This window comes from Protopterus annectens, chromosome 5.part0 (assembly GCF_019279795.1).
Source record: "Protopterus annectens isolate FY-2018-M chromosome 5.part0, PAN1.0, whole genome shotgun sequence".
In the NCBI taxonomy this organism is placed as follows: domain Eukaryota; kingdom Metazoa; phylum Chordata; order Ceratodontiformes; family Protopteridae; genus Protopterus; species Protopterus annectens.
In genome coordinates, this window is record NC_056735.1 from 351,773,738 (window position 1) to 351,790,456 (window position 16,719).

The 16,719-nt window shown below is 42.8% G+C and overlaps 1 long non-coding RNA gene across 1 annotated transcript in view; it reads right to left on the bottom strand.

Annotated features, from left to right (window-relative positions):
- Positions 1 to 11,889, bottom strand: part of LOC122802023 — a 97,755-nt gene extending 85,866 nt beyond the window's left edge. Inside the window, exon 1 of the long non-coding RNA XR_006364847.1 lies at positions 11,616 to 11,889. This is a non-coding gene — a long non-coding RNA (uncharacterized LOC122802023). The remainder of the gene's footprint in view (positions 1 to 11,615) is intronic.
- Between the last annotated feature and the right edge of the window lie 4,830 nt (positions 11,890 to 16,719).

Sequence of the window (16,719 nt, forward strand, 5' to 3'; positions counted from 1 at the left end):
TGGGGAACCAGAACTTCACCCCTGGTTTGGCACCTATGTCTCTAATGGACACAGGCAACCTGTAAATGGTTCATCTCCTAGGCTCCTGCTTACACTTTTCAAGGGTACCAGAACATATCAGAGATTTGGGATGCATGGCTAGGCTTAAAAAAGCCCTTGTGATCATTAGCCTGGTAAACTCCTGTGAGCCTATACGCCTATGTTGTTGTCAATTTTCATTCTGTCCTCAACTTATGGGACATAGTCCCCAGCTACTTAATTTCCTGGGTGGACTCTAGGAAGGATATTCCTGAGCACCACTGATCCAAATGATGCCCTGCCCCTGGAGACCAAATCCAATTTGCAATGAGTAACAAATGTATGGGGAGTAGCCCAAGCTGCTGCTGCACAAATGTTGTTCATGGAGACTCCAGATTGGAAAATTGATGAAGTAGCCATGGTTCTAGTGGAATGAGCTCTTAAAGGTTTCAATAAGGTAATGCCCAGCTTGTTGTATATAATCTGTAAGCCATCTGGCCAGAGTAATTTTGGTAACAGATTTTCCTACTTTTATGTCTGAAAAAGAAAGAAATAACTGTTCAGACTTCCTGAAATTTTCTGTTCTGTGTAGGTAAAAATGTAATTGCCTGAGAGCATCTAATAAATGTAGCATGTATTCACCTTTGTTAAAAAAATCTGGTGAAGAATACTGGCAAATTGATAGATCGATTTATATTAGCCTCTGAAACCACTTTAGGAAGAAAGGAAGTTTTTAGTTTGTAAAGTAACCCTGTCTTTGTGAAATATCAAGTAAGGTGGCTTTAAAGATGGATACCTTTGGATACCTTTTTTTTCCAAAGATACCTTTGGAGTAGTTAACTGGAGCAGCGGTTCCTTTTTTCAAAAGAACGGACGAGGTATGTTCCAGTTACTAGAGAATCACAGTTCCCAGCCTCTCTGTGTAAAAATATAATAGGAGTGCTGGAAATGAGATTTCTTCCAATAATCAGGACTCTGATTCATGAAGAGCAGAATAGATTCCATTCTAGCCATGGAGCAATGGAACAACTCCTTATCCTTGCAGAGCTACTATGGGGATCATGGGGTTTGCAAGTCCTGTTTATATTTGTTGTGTGGACTTGAAGGCATATAATCATGTACCCAAGATTTCTTGTGGGACGTACTACATCATCACTGGGTGCCAGGGCTGCTGTATGCTCTCTGGTCCTCATATTTCAGATGAGATGGCTGTGTTCCTGTTCTTGCTGTCATATACATTCAAAGTGGGTGTAGGGATTTGTCAAGGGCTGCTGTAAATGATTTACTTGGACAAGGTGTCACAGCACAGCCAGAGTCTGGACAGTATCCAATTTGGGGACAGGAGAGTAGTATGTTTTTGTTTACAGATAATGTCCGATTCATTTCAAGTGACTGTAATCTCCAGTATGCGCTGGATGTTTTCCACTGGAGTTTTTCACCCGAGTATGAAGCAGTTAGTATGAAAGTCAACTCTAAACCCGAGTTAATGGTTGTGTCTCAGAAAATAATGGATTGGCTAGCCACCCAGTGATGTGAATGCTGTCTGTAGGTGGTGGTCACTGTTCATGCAGCATTTTGACTCCATGTACAAAGTGAAGAAAATGGGAATCGGTACTGATCCCACCACCTGAGATCTCTTGCAAATTTGCGTGACAAGTATCAGCGTTTACATGGGCTGATAAAGTATTGACCATTGCGTGGTTAGTTTCCATTGCAGAACACTCATGGAAAACCTGGTGAATGGCACTAGAGTTATTGCTGCTGCCATTGATCCTAGAGCTCGAAGAACCAAACAGGCAGAAACTTTGGTATGGCAGATTATCTTCCTGACCTGTGTTCTTAAGGTCTGAACTCTTAGGGGAGGCACCGAAACTATCATTGGTTTTGTGTTGAACAATGATCTTACAAACTCCAACTTTTTGTACTTTATGGTTATTCCTAGATGAGAACAAGTCTGAAGAACCTGATCTCTTGCCTCTATTCCTCGATGCCTGGTCGGGGCGGTAATAAGCCAGTCTAAATATGGAAACACCTGGTATCCTTGCAGTCTCAAGTGAGCTGCCACTACTGCCATGCATTTGGAACACCCTGGAGGGTGTGGTGAAACTAAAGGGCAGAACTCTGAATTGGTAATGCCTTCAGGACCACCTGTTCATCTTTATGTGATAGTATGCATCCTGTAGATCTAATGAGCACATCCAATCTTCCTTTCACAGAAAAGGGAGAATGGACTGAACCATGACTATCCAGAACTTGGTCCGTCAAACTAATTTGCTCAAGTTGCCGAGATCCAAGATTGGTCTCCAGTCCCCTATTTTCTTTCACACTAAGAAGAATCTTGAGTAAGTTCCGGATTCTATCTGGCTTGATGGGACCTCCTGGATGAGTCTTTTTCCTAACAACTCTTGTATCTGAAGTGCTGCTCGTTCCCTGTGACTGGGAGGAACATCGGGGAATTTCCTTGAAATTGGAGGTGGAAGGGAAAAGGGTACTATATAGCCAGTGGAAATGATCCTCTGCACCCATCTATTTGTTGTTATTTCTAGCCAGGCGCTCTGTTCAAGGGACAAATGACCCCCATTTGCCTCCAGAGGGGGACAATCAAGTCTCCTTTCAGGAGAGCTGGAAGGGTCTATCGAGAAAAGACTCCTTGGATCCTTGGTTCTGTGAGCCACTTTTGCCATGAGGGTGGCATCTACTGTTGGAATTCCCCCCTCTGCTTTCCGGGGAATCTTCTGTGTGTGTGTCCTGGAAACTTCCTTGGGACTGTTTGAACCACATTTTCCCAGCATCTCACTAATTCCTGGAGAAGGATCTTTGAGGTGTGGAAAAATGTACACCCATGTCAGACAAGTTTTTTCCATCCTTTTCACACCTGGCTAAAGTGTCCTTAACTTTGGGGCCAAACAAAGGTGTTTTGTCAAAAGGAGCATTGACAAATGAAGACTTGAAGAGCTCCACAAAATCACATAAGTGCATCCAGGTGTGCCTCCTTATGGAAATGCCGGAACCCACTGCCCTTGAGGTTCCTTTGGCTGATGCAATACTAACCTCAATGGAGGAATTGGAAATTGACTACAGGGTAGAGAACTGAGAAGTGACAGATGCCTGTACCTCATCAGAAATGGCTCCTGAAAGAGTAACAGAGAGAGTTCCTTAATCAGGTCCGTCTGTAACCTGGTGAAATGTGCCAAAAATTTCAGAGACATCAATGCAGTGGTTGCTGAAGCATAGACATGCTTCCCAAATCTGCCCATCATGCGAGACTCTTTGTTCGGTGCATGAACAGTAGAATTCTCTTCGGATAGTTCCTTCTTAGTGGCCACTGCCACCAGCATGACATCGACAGGCACACCTTTAGTCCAAAATTGTCTATCTTCTGATGCTGTCAAAATCTTATCTGGCCTCTGAGGGATTAGTTCAGTGGTGTCTGGGGCGTTCCATGCACGCCGGGACACCAAATTTATGAGGTCATCGATGGGCAGAGTCACCCAGGAGATAGATGGACTGGTACCGAATGCCTCCAGAAATACTGACTCCTCAGACGAAAGGTTGCTGGGCTTCCAGCCACCTCTCTGTTTCAGGATTTTAAGGATGCCTCCAAACTGAACATCTTCAGGAGGTGACCGCTGGAAAGCTTCACCTTCACCAAAATCTGCATCTTCTGTGACTGACTCATCGAGGGAGTTTAAGTGCTTCCTCTTGCACGTTCTCTGCTTAGGGACCTCCTCAGTGGAATGGCCTGGGGAGGCATCAAAAGAGGTGGAAACACTCTGATGGGAAGCCTGAGGTTTTGGTACCAGCTGTTCCTGTGGAGAGGATAGATAAGACTCCAAGCGAAGCGATGACAAGCTTGTAGACTGACAGTCCAAGGGGAAGGGAACCATCTTTGTCATGGAAGCTATCTGCGTGACCTGAAAGGCAGACCCCCCCCACCCCCGAGAGGAAGACGACTCCGGATCTGTAAGGACAAACCTTCAGACCAAAGTCCCTCCCCGCTCTGAGGAGAACTCCCCAAGGCCGAAGTCAGAGCTGAACTACCTATGCTGATGCCCCGAGGCATAGAGATGGCTCCGAAAATGTCTGTGTTAACTGTGACACCCCGGAGTCGACATGGCAGCCTCTGCTCCAACAGCCCTCTGGATCCAAAGAAACTGAAGAGCTCAGAGTGAACGTCGGATCTGAGGATAAAGCCATTCTTGGATCTGATGCTGATGGGCCCAGAAGATTCAGATCCAAAAATTCCAAGACCAAGAGGGGGAGGTGAAGGAGGGACTTGCACAGGGGGTGCAGTGGAAGGTTGGATCTCCTGACCCAGAGGGGTAGGAGCCGACAGGGCCCTTGAAATGCTCTGCACTGAGAGAATCTTTTTCATTAACCTCTCCATGTCTTCCTCAGTAAGGTTCCTGCAAAAGTGAGTGGAAACTAGTGATGGGTCTCTCTGAAAAAAGGGGTAAGGGACCCTAGAGGGGACTGGGTCCACTGATGGAGTATCTGGTTATCGGAAGACAGGAAATGTCAAGTGTCAAAGTGCTTTCTGAGTTGGATTCGAGGCATTCTGATCTGATGTATCTTTGGTCATTTTAGGGTTTGGATGCTATAGTGTAGTCAGATCCGAGGAATCTCTTTTCTTTAATTTTGGATCCAAGGTTGAAGTTGATCAAAGGACTTAAGCTTTTTTTCTTTTAGGATTCGAGGGAGTTGTTGCATCCAAAAAAGGTCTTTTCTTAGACTTTTCTGAAGATGTACTTGAGGAAGGGGGAAACTCCAGATAGTAGCTCACTAAAGGAAGAGGGAAGTAACCCTTTGAGAATCAATTTGTCTTTACGTTCAACAAGAGCTCTTGCACTGAAAGCATGTCTTTATGTTCAACAAGAGCTCTTGCACTGAAAGCATGACATATTGCACAGTTTTTCTGCAGGCGGAGTGGACCCAGACAATACACACAAAGTGTGTGAGCATCAGAAAAAGGAATTTTGTGTCCACATTTTTTAAACCCAGCCGTGCCTTTATCCTTATCCACCATAATAAAGAAAATTTATGTAATACACAGTTTACCAAAAAAAGAAGTTATGTTCTTACCATAATGTTCCACCTGTGTTGTCAATCTTCATTCTTTCTTGACTGTTGGGTTTCAGACATTATATCAAGCTCGCGGCAGCCAGAAACTCTCAAGCCAAGGCTACCCATACTGCCTCTCTTCCCTTCCCCTCAGATTGAGTTGGCCCACAGAGAGTAGAAAATGATGTAAGTTTTGTCTGAGCAACAACATTACTAGGATCCCAGGACTAGGTCTGAACCTCCAGGAGTCTTAGGAGGGGGAAGGTGGGGGTGGGATGTCAAAAATGAATGGGACTGTTTGGATTACTTTTTTTGAAGCAGCTTTTGTATTTCAACCCTCTGACTGGGTGGAAAATTGGGGACTCATCTTTATGGTCTGGGACAAAGAGTGAAGGGGATATGGTAACCTCTGGTAATTATTGTCGGGTCTATATTACAACACCGAATATTCAAAATGTTGAGTGTTCTAATATCAAACACTAGCAATCGAAAAAAAAAAAAAAACATCGAACATTCGGAACAGCAAACTTTTTCCTAAGGAAAAAATTTACTGTTCCAAAACACATACACACAACACAAGCACACCAAACAAACAGCAATCCACACACATACACCTAAACTCTTACACCTAACCCTACACTAAACTATACATACACCACTAACTTTCCACTTACCTTAACCCAAACCCTAACCCTAAGGTCCGTCACTGTCGCACAGTCACCTCACCTGCGCCCTAACTCTAACTCACCTAAACTGCCCTAACCCACACGTCCACACAATCGCACACTTACCTCACCCGCGCCCTAACTCTAACTCACCTAACCCACCCTAACCCACACATCCACACAATTGCACACTTACCTGAACCCGACCCGTAACTTTCCACCAAAGCGCTGCAAATACCGAACCAACAGAAACGGACAACCAAATGCTTTCCCTAAGAAAGAATTCGGTTTCCTGTTTCTTCAATACTGTCAGCATTCGCTGAAAACGGGTCGATATTAGAACACTCGACATTTCAAATGTTCGGTGTTCTAATATAGACCCTTATTGTCTGACCCAAGAATCCGATGTTATTGTGTGCCAGGCTGCATGGTACAAAGAGAATATTCCCCTGACTGGTCCCAGAGGTAAGCAACCGGGCCACTGCTCAGGAGCACTGGTAGGGTTGCCCAGAGAAAGAATCCCTGGATTCCTGGTTATGTGGGCCCCCTCTGCCACGGGAGTGGCGTCTTCCAGAAGAGTTCACCCCTCTGCCCGGGGAGGAATACTCACCACGTGTCCCAAAAAGGCCCTTGGGACTTTCTGAACCACATCTTTCCACTCCTCCGATTCCTGGAGTAAGGCAATTGAGGAGTGGAAAAACGCATGCCCACAGCAGAAAGGGTCTTTCCATCCTTCTCTCACCTGGCTAATGTGTCTCTGACTTTTGGGCCAAATAGCAACAAAGCATCAACGGGAGCATTGATAAAGGAAGACTTGAAGGGGCCTGCAAAGTCACACAAGCGCATCCAGGTGTGATGCATAATGGCAACGCCTGTACCTGCTGCCTTGGAAGTCCCTTCGGCTGTATGTGCAATAAGTTGCATGGACAAGTTGGAGATCAACTCTAGGGTGGCAAGCTGAGAGGCAACCTTATCACGGACCTCATCAGACACTGCTCCTGTTATTGTTTCTGAAAGCTCAGTTAACGGATCCCTTTGAAGTCCATGTAAAATGTGCCAAAAAATTCAGGGACTGTATGGCAAAGGTCGATGAAGCAAAGACCCACTTCCTGAATCTGTCCATCATCCAGAACTCTTGGTTTGGGGGATGGACAGTTGGACTCTCCTTGGCGAGTTTCTTCTTTGTGGCAGCCGCCATCACCATGGCATCTACTGCTAGACTTTTTGACCAGTGAGGCTGATCCTCGGGCGTGGAAATAATTTTGTCTGATCTCCAGGGAATTGGCTCTATAGTATCAGGGGATTTCCATGCTTGCTGCACAATGAGTTTGACCAGTTCATCGTCAGGTGGGGTCACCCAAGAAGTAGAAGGCCGGGCACAAAAGGCCTGCAAGAAAACAGATTTCTCGAAGGATGGGTTTGTGGACTTCCAATCACCCCTCTGTTTCAAAATTTCCAGGATCCCTCCAAAAGAGACATCTTCAGGGGGTGACTGAGGGGACCCTTCCCCTTCATCAAAATCTGTATCCTCAGTGACAAATTCTTCTGGAGAATCCAGGTACTTCCTCTTGCATGTTCTCTTCTGGGGTGGCTTATCAGGGGGGAAGATCCGAGGAGGACTCCGAAGAGAGGGACCCCTCCAACAGGGTGTCTTGCTGCTTTTATGCCTGCTGCCCCAGTGTAGCAGACTGTGACAGCTGTGAGCCAGAGGATACATAGATGTTACACTCTGACGGGGATGGTGCCAGCTGTGAGCCTGCTGAGGCCAAGGATCTCTCCAAACCTGGAAGGCAGGCGCACACGAAGAGGGATGGGAACCTGGAAACAAGAAAGACAACCTCAGAACTGGGGTTACTCCCTGCTCCGACAAGCCCACCTCCAGGGTAGGAGCTGTGAGAGGACTTGAAACTGCCAGGGCACCAGGAATCCGGGACAGCACCTTGGAAATATCTGAACCGATCCAGGGATCCTGTTGCAGGCAGCCAAGTCACGGTCCCATGGGTGGGTCAGCTCCGATGGAGCCGCAGATCACAGAGTTGGTTCCAGAACCAAGGTGAGATCCACCATCAGCACAGAAGAAGTTGGCATTAGAAATGTTGAAATCAAGGGCTCCAAGACCTGTGGAGAGGTTGCAGGATTAAGATAAGTGGGAGTCCTAGGAGTGTAACCCTCGGCTCTGGGTGTGAGAGAGGTCCTAGAGGGAGTAGGAAGGCCTCTGGCTGCCAATTGCTGATCCACTAATCTGACTACATCAAACTCTGAAAGGCTCCTGGTGAAATGGACAGATGGACATCTCAAGGGCGATTCTGGTCTTTCAAGAAATGGACTTAATTGCTGACCCAAGAAGGGGTCGTAGATAGAGACTGCCTAGTTCTGAGTGTAATCTCAACTTTCGGCACCATGGTTGATTGACCAATAGTTTGCCTTGCAGGAGAGGGAGTAACCATAATTGTAGGGGAGACAATTGTTGGTGCTGAGAGGGTCATTGGCACCAATGAAATGGTCGGTGCCATCGGGGTCCTGGTAATGTCAGAAGTTGTCAGCACCATGGTGGACATGACAAGTTTTGGTGCTGGAACAGAAGTCAATGCAGATTTTGGTATCTTAGGCCTCAGTTCTGAGGAAGGGCCAGCACCTGGACCTTAGAAGATTTGGCTTCATGAAGTTTTGGTGACATAGGAATGGAATGACTTCTTTTCTTTGATTCCTTTGTGGAAGACTTAGATGTCTCTGCCTCAGACAAAGCCTCACTAAAAGGCATTTTAGCAGCCCCCTGAGGATAAATTTACTATGTCTCTCTGCAAGGGTTAAAGCACTGAAACCCTTGTAGAGTTCACAAGGTGGCTGAATTTCCAAATGTGGCACCCCCAAACAGTAAACACATGAAAGTTGCCCATCGGGGTTGGGCATCTTTCTGCCACATTCCTCACACTGCTTGAACCCTGTGGTTCCTTTCCCTTTTTCTGCTATCTTCCAAAATAAACTAGGGCAAGCGCACCTCACACACACACACACACACACGAACAAGAACTAACGGTAAAAATGTTTTTTTTTTTTTAAGGCTGTACCAACAATGGTATTTACAGAAATTACCCTAAAAAGGGTAAAGAGAAAGAAGAAGGAAGGGAAGGAGGGATACCAGCGATGGTATTTAAGAATTTACCAGTGGTAAAGGGAAGAGAGGACCTATACCAACAATGGTAAGAGAAACTACCGACAAGGGAGAAAAATACAAAGACTCAGACCAAAAACACAGCAATAACAGTAACTACGAAGCAGAGGCAACAATTAAGGAATATATATATATATATATATATATATATATAAAAATCTATGTAGGTATAACAAAAAGTTTAGTACTTAGCTGAGAGCACGGCTGATATGTCTGATTTTCTACGCGGCAAACGACATCTGAGGGGAAAGAAAGAGGTAGTATGGATAGCCTTGGCTTTAGGGTTTCTGGCTGGCACGAGTTTGATATAATGACCAAGTCAGTTCCAAGGGTCGGAACCAAAACCCAACAGTCAAGAATGAATGGGACTGACAACATCAGATCAAAATTTTAAACAGAAAGAAGTTTTGTTTTTGAAAGGGATAGCAAAAAGGAAGGAATACTAGCAACGGTATTAGAGGACTACAGAAATGTAGATAATAGAGGAAAGTATACTAACAATCATGTATGGAGGAGTACAACTGTACGAAAAAGGGAAAGGTAGCCTAACAATGCATAAAAACGAAGATTTGGAAATTTAGAATACACATATTTAGATATAAAAGTAGGGAGGAAAAATATAACTTTTGAGAAAAATAACATTTATCTGCTCAAGAGAAGCTGGCACCACGCATTTCCCTTTCAAGTGACAAACAAGATCTGAGGTAGTTGGGGATAGTGCATTGGAGTAGCTCAATAGTTTTCTGGTTGCCATGAGCTTTTGCAATGGCCGAGTTGGATCCGAGGGATCGGATCTGAACCCACAACTTGAGGATAAAATGAAAATTGACAACATCAGATCTGGTATTAAAGTATTGCATTTTTTTGAGGGGGCAATTTTCAAACAAACAGTTGGAGTAGCTATGGGAGCAGCTTGTTCCCCCATTTTTTCCAATTTAGTGTTATATACTTGGGAACATACATATATATTAGATTCTTCCTTTTTTAAGCCATGGTTATTACATACCAGATTCCTGGATGACATGTGTGTTGTATTGATTGGTAATAAGGAAGAAGTACTGGAGTTTTTAAATTATATTAGAAATACTATGTCAGTTTTGAATTTTAGATATCACACTCGTGACAATGAGTTGCAAGATTTGGACATGATAAAAAAACAAAAGGAACAGCAAAAATATACTTCTAGAATTTTTCAGAAACCTACTTTCTCAAATTCCTGTCTCCATTATACCAGTAACTATCCACATCATCAAAAAAGAAGTATTATGAAGGATTAATTGGAAAGGGCAGCTCATATGACCACTAAATATAGTTTCATGTTTTTTTTTTTTGGAAAAATGCGAGTTCATTAAGAGTCTTTTTATATGTAGAGGTTATCCAAAAAATTGGTTAAATGAAATAATTGGTGATATTAATGCTGGATGGGGGACTAGGTATGTTCCCATTATTAACAATATTAATATTGTTAATCATATTAATCATATTCGACAAATGAGTGAGAGTGTTAATCAACTTTCTAAGCCACCACAAAATTGTTTGCTCCTTCAGGCTTTAATTTTGGAGTATAACAAGGATACGAAATTTATTAAAGAGGTGATTTTTAAATATTGAGATATGTTTAAAATGGTCCCTATGACTTTAGATATTTTGTCTGAACCCCCTTGGATTGTGTATAAAAAGCTAAAAAGAGCTATATGAGACGGGAAAGATAGCGAGGATCTTCCATTAAATAGACCAAATACAGGTAGTTATGAATGTGGAGCATGCAGCTCTTGTCCTTGTATATAAAATACAAGCATTATGTTTTTAGCCCCTCGTAAAAAAACAATTACGGAGTCAGAAATATTACAATTGTTTGAGTACTAGGGTTGTTGTTATTGCAGTATATGGAATATGTAGTTCATTTTATGTGGGTAAAACTGAGAGACCTCTTAAGAAACATATCTACAAACATATATATACACACACACACACACACACACACACACACACACACATATATATATTGTAAATAAAGATGTTGATACTAATGTTTTAGCTAAACATATTAAGTATTGTGCTAAAGGACATTTTACTTTTTTGTACTTGAACAGATCCCCAAGGACCCAAGTGGACAGCAATGGGAGAATAAATAAGAAAATTACATACTGTTTTAAATTAGACGTGGCTTTAAATACAATGTGGGCTGAGATTTAATTAATTAGTTTTAATTAGAATTGACTGTTTTAATTGTTTAATCACACAACCAATCATGTTAATTCACATGTAGTAAATAAACATATATTTGTAATTTGTACTTAAAAATTTGTTGTGATGAAATCCAGATTACATATTCGACAAAAGCAGTTAACTTTATTAAACATCTGTTTCTATTAAACGTGTGTTTTCACACTTATGCTTGTTCTCCTGTTGGTTTTTTGCTTCCGACTGCAGGAATACTTTATTGGAGTTATTGGTTGTTGTTCATTCCTGCATTTTGGCACTGTTTTTGGTTTAAGGATAAATGAATGCAGAATTCAGTTGAGGGTGCTCTGGAACAATGACTAGTTCCACTTGTTGGGGAGGAGTTTTCAACTATGAACATCCAGTTGTCTATCAAACAAATCTTTGTGCTATTGCAAAGAACCAACAAAACACAGGCTCAAGTCATTCTCTACAAATACTTTTTTCTCATTAGGTCAGATGAATTTCACACTAACCTTTGTCCTGTAAAGCAGACCTGCTCTTCCAAGATACCTTGATCTGCCCTGTGTTAACTCGTATCCGCTCCTTTTGAGCCAGTGTGGACAAACTTGACAGGTTTGACAATTATTCACCTTACTGCCCATAGCATATTCAGTAAAGGAGATTAAATCCAGGCATTTCACCAGATGTACAATTCCAACATCCTATGTATTATTGGAAACCTGGTTCAAGTCTCAATGAGGGTTATGACCTGCACCTCTATATGCAGGACAGTCTCTGTTTGGCAGTTGTGTCCTGCAAAAAAAATATAAAATATTACAAATGTTCAGAGATTTTAGGACAAAACATATTTCCTAAGTTTCATATAATAGCTCCATAAAACCAATACTTTGTATCAGAAACACCTCAGTAGTGTAGGAAATAACATTTACAACTCAAATTCTACAAGTAAGAGCTTTCAGTTTGACAAAAAAGTGAAGTCCATTTCTTTGCACTGGTTGCAGCATGATTTGTCCTGAAAAATCACGTTTCCCTCAAAAACGTTTGACTTTGGTTCATCTGAAAAGGCAGCAACCCTAAGTTTCACAATGAGAGTTTAAAACTCTACTTCTCTGACTACATAATCTATAGGCAGGGCAGATCTCAGAAGGCAGGTAGTAAGGTGATTATCCTTAAAAAAAAAAAAAAAAATTATTCCTTATTTGCAAAACAGTCCCTATGAATCCTGTTGGCGTGTCATAGCATATGAGCTTGCTGCCCAATAAATATATCACTTATCTCCTTGAGAAGCTACCAAGGCTAGACTACCATGTTTTGAGGATTTAAACCTTATGGTCACTCAGGGTGACAGGCCTGCACAAATTTGCTGCCTTGTTCAACTATACTATTATCATTTGCACTGATAAGAGGATGAACAAGTACAGTACCTGAATCGTGTCCTCTCTTCTCACCGCCTCAACACTGATGCCACTGGCCTACTGTCAGACTCCATCAGTAAACATCATGCAACCTTTGCCATCAAGCCTCCTTTGACCAGGGCTGCATCAATTATGTTCATTAATCTTAGGAGTTACAAAACATTAAACCAAGAACAGCTCAGTCCAGTGACTCGCATTTCTTAGACTGTCTACCCACAACTGCTGACGTACTAATATAATTTGCTGAAAAACAAGAGATTCTGGACAGCATAGCCATCTTAAAATCATTCAGAGCATTCTGGACAGCATAGCCATCTTAAAATCATTCAGAGCAAAAGTGTGGTAGGAATCATTAATTTGGCCAAACAAAAAAAAAAATCAAACATCCATTATTTGAAGGTTTGGAATATCAACCCTGCTTTTTTGCTGGGTGTCAGTATTTCTAGGGATTTACAGTTTGCCCTTTCCCTACTGCCATGCAATCTTGTAGTTGGAATATATATATAATATGTAGGGGATGGGGAGTGTGGGGGGGAGGGGGTCTTTATTTATATTGTTTATTTCAAGGTTTTGAAGTTCATTAAATTGTGTTTAGAACCTTTTGAACCTTCAATGTCTTGAATGTATTTCAATATGGCATGATGCACAGTAGCCATGGACAGACTATTTAAATCCCCAATTATTCCTAGGGATAAGATCTGGGCACATTCTCCTACCCTATATTAACAGTACAGAACCTTAAAAATACATGCAAAAAGCCCACAAACTGCTTCATCCTGACAAACAAGTGACATCCTGCCCCCATCAACTTGACTACACCCTCTCCAAAATTTCTCAAAGCTATTAAATATTTCAGCCTGGCCATTCTAGCACTTAAGCCCAAACAAATAAAAAAATCACAGACCCTGTAAAGTCTAACAGTACAGATTGTTTTCCCATGTAGTATCATCTTCTCACTTAGAAAGCTACTGACTATAGTCAAAGAATCATGATCATCAAGGTCTGATTTTATTCTCCCTTTCACAGCCACCTCAGTTAAAATTTTAAAATGTGAATATGAGCAAGTAATTTAACCAAACAGTATTCCTGGATAACAGGGACGTCAGAGACAGAGATTTTACAATAAACCTGTGTTGGATTCACTGGCTGGTTGTATTTTATATTTTTCGTCTGTGGTGGTTGTTTTTTAGTATTCCTGGATAACCTCTGAAGAAGATTGTGTCTAGTGGGTCTGGCTAACAAATGAATAAAGTAAAATAGAAAAAAATGAAAATAAAATTAAAGGTACCCCAGTTTTGGAAAGAAGCTTTCTTCATACCACCTCACAAAAGGTGGGCCATCAGCTGAAGCCTGCCACTAAAGATTCATTAACGCCACACACACCTCTCAGTCAGTACAATGAGAATTTTATTAAAAAGTCTACTCTATCAAATAACTAGGTGCTGCTTTACACTGATGTCTAATCATTAGACTTACGCATAGACTCCACTTTAAAAAAATGCAGTTACATACTAGGATGCTTATGCTGAGTTAAAGAATACCTTGCATCTAGCACCAATAGCAACCTTCTTACTTCCCTATGTTTCCTTCAAACTTGTGTATAGGAACAGTATCTTCATGGGTCTCTTCACTTACGACATGGAAACAATTCATAGGTTCATAGGTTTATACTAGGCTATCTGCCCTAAGGCATTTATAAGCCTAGCCCAAATTTTTGTGGCTTACGCCACCCCTTATATGAAAAAATACTGTGCCCATTAGTTTGTTGTGCCTCTGTCCAGCAGTGACACAGAGATGATTCCCGGGGTAAACCTACGATCTCCCATCCACAGGTCAAGATTTCTCTTGAACAGAGCCAGCGAGGTGCTCTGCCTCACATGGACCGGGATTTTATTCCACAGCATAGGGAGTCTCTGAGTGATAAATCTATCCCTCCAGCACGCCCTATTTATATCCGTGCTAAGGTTTAAGTCGCTTGCTCTAGTGGTTTTGGTGGATTTGGATTTTTGAGGTGGAGCATGTCCATTAATTCGGGTTGGACATGGCCTTGTATGTCAGGCACATGTCACCTCTGAGCAGACGGTATGCAGCTGAATAGAGCTGGAGTTTCTTCAATCTGGCAGCATATGACAGATTTTGGAGTCCCTTTATCCTTTTGGTGAGGAACTTTTGGGGTCTCTCCAATTGCTGCAGATGTCGGGTGAGATGCATCCCGAATGGGGCATTGTACTCGATCATTGGTCTGATAAGTGAAGAGTACAGGGGAACAATGACCTCACTAGATCTGGATGTGAATCCCTTCATGATCAGGTGGGCAATGTAGAAGGTCTTTCTAACCACTTTAGCAACGTGAGTGTCAAAAGAAAGGCCACTGTCAACCTGGGTCCCCAGGTCCCTGATAACCTCTTCTGTGCTTAGTGGATTGCCACCTATATGGTAGCTTGGGGTTACCTTGTTTTTCCCGAAGGGTATGACTATACATTTTTTGGCGTTTAGCTTCAGGCCATGGCTCTGGCACCAGCTATCTGTTTCCGTGAGTCCCTTCTGAAGGATATCCGTGTCCGATGCACTTTCCACTATGGCCCAGTTTGCAGTCGCCTGCAAACTTTGTCAGCCAAAGTCGTCACATGTTGGCCTGTACCTCTGAGAAGTAGATGCCGAACAATAGGGGCCAAGGACCGAGCCCTGTGGGACACCACTTGTGACCGGCTTGGAGTCTGACATAGCACCAGCAACTCTAACCCTGTGGGTTCTGTCCTTAAGCCAGTTTGCAACCCATCTTGTGACATATGGGTTTACATTTAAGCTGGTAAGTTTTTCTACAATACCCGAGTGGGGTATTGTGTCGAAAGCCTTTGCAAGGTCAAGGTAGGCTGTATGGACTGCCTTTCCCTCATCAATGGCCTTGGTGACTGTTTCAAGAAGTCGACCAAGTTCAAAAGGCATGATCTTCCCTTGACCAAACTGGGTCGGGTCCAATGTCTGCAAGTCCCCTATATCTTTGTTTATGAGCTCCATTATGATCCTCTCCATAGCTTTGCAGACTAGACTTGTTAAGCTTATGGGGCGTAATTACCAGGGTCCCAGAGGCACCGCCTTTGTGGAGTGGGACCACAGTTGGCGACGCCACTCCTTGGGCACGTATCCTGTGGTAAGGCTGAAATTAAACAGCTGCCTTATGTGCGGGTTTAATTCCTCATTTAGCTCGTGTAGCACACAGCCGGGGACACCATCCGGTCCCATTGATGCTGTGTTTTTAGCTTTAGAGAGCAGCTTTCACCTGCGCATTTGAGATGTCTGGGAGGCTACACTCTGCTGGGATAGTTATCTCTCCTTTAGGGGAGGGGTGAAGTTTGCACTGAACCTGTCTGCCAGTATGTTGGCAATGTCTGTGGGTTCAGTGATTTTGTATCATTTTGGACTAATTCTGAGCATATCTGGGAGTTTCCTGTTCCTAACATAGCTGAAAAAGGCCTTATGATTGTCCTTGAATCCATGGCAATTTTTCTCTCAAAATTGGCCTTAGTTGATTTTATGAGTGCTCGTATTTTTTTACTAATAATGATCAGAGGTGACTTCCCTTTTATGGATTTTGTTCTATCATGTAATAGCTTTCTCCTCTTATTGTAAAGTGTGTTAATGGCTGGGGTCCACCAGACTGGACGTTTGCCCTTTGTGGAAAGAGTCTTGGTTTTATTTGGGATTGCCTGATCCATGCAGTCCTGGAGGTGTTCATAGAAGGCATTTGTAAGGGCTTCCGCAGCTTGGGTTGTGGTTTCCACTGGCTCAGGGGCCTTGAAGGATACCACACCAGTCTTGAGTAGTGTGAAGTTTGCTTTAGAGAAGTTCTTCACTGTGGTTTTTTTTGTTGGGGGGGGGGGCGGGATGTGGATTTCCAGTGAGATTAGTTTATGATCAGATCTCACCAATGAGGGATATACTTCCGGTGTGGAGCATTTTGTCCCCATGTTTGTGATAATGAGATCTAGTATATTTTCTCCTCTCGTGGGAACAGTGACTAGCTGTTCCATGGCATTTGAATTTATGAACTCCAGGAACCGTTGGGCTAGAAAGTTAGGGCTTGAGTAATGTTCCCAGTCTATATTCGGATAGTTGAAGTCACCCAATATGATGGTGTTTGGAGATACATTTATACCCTCCAGTGTCTTCAGGAAGGCTGTGTGGGGTTCCTGAGTTTGAG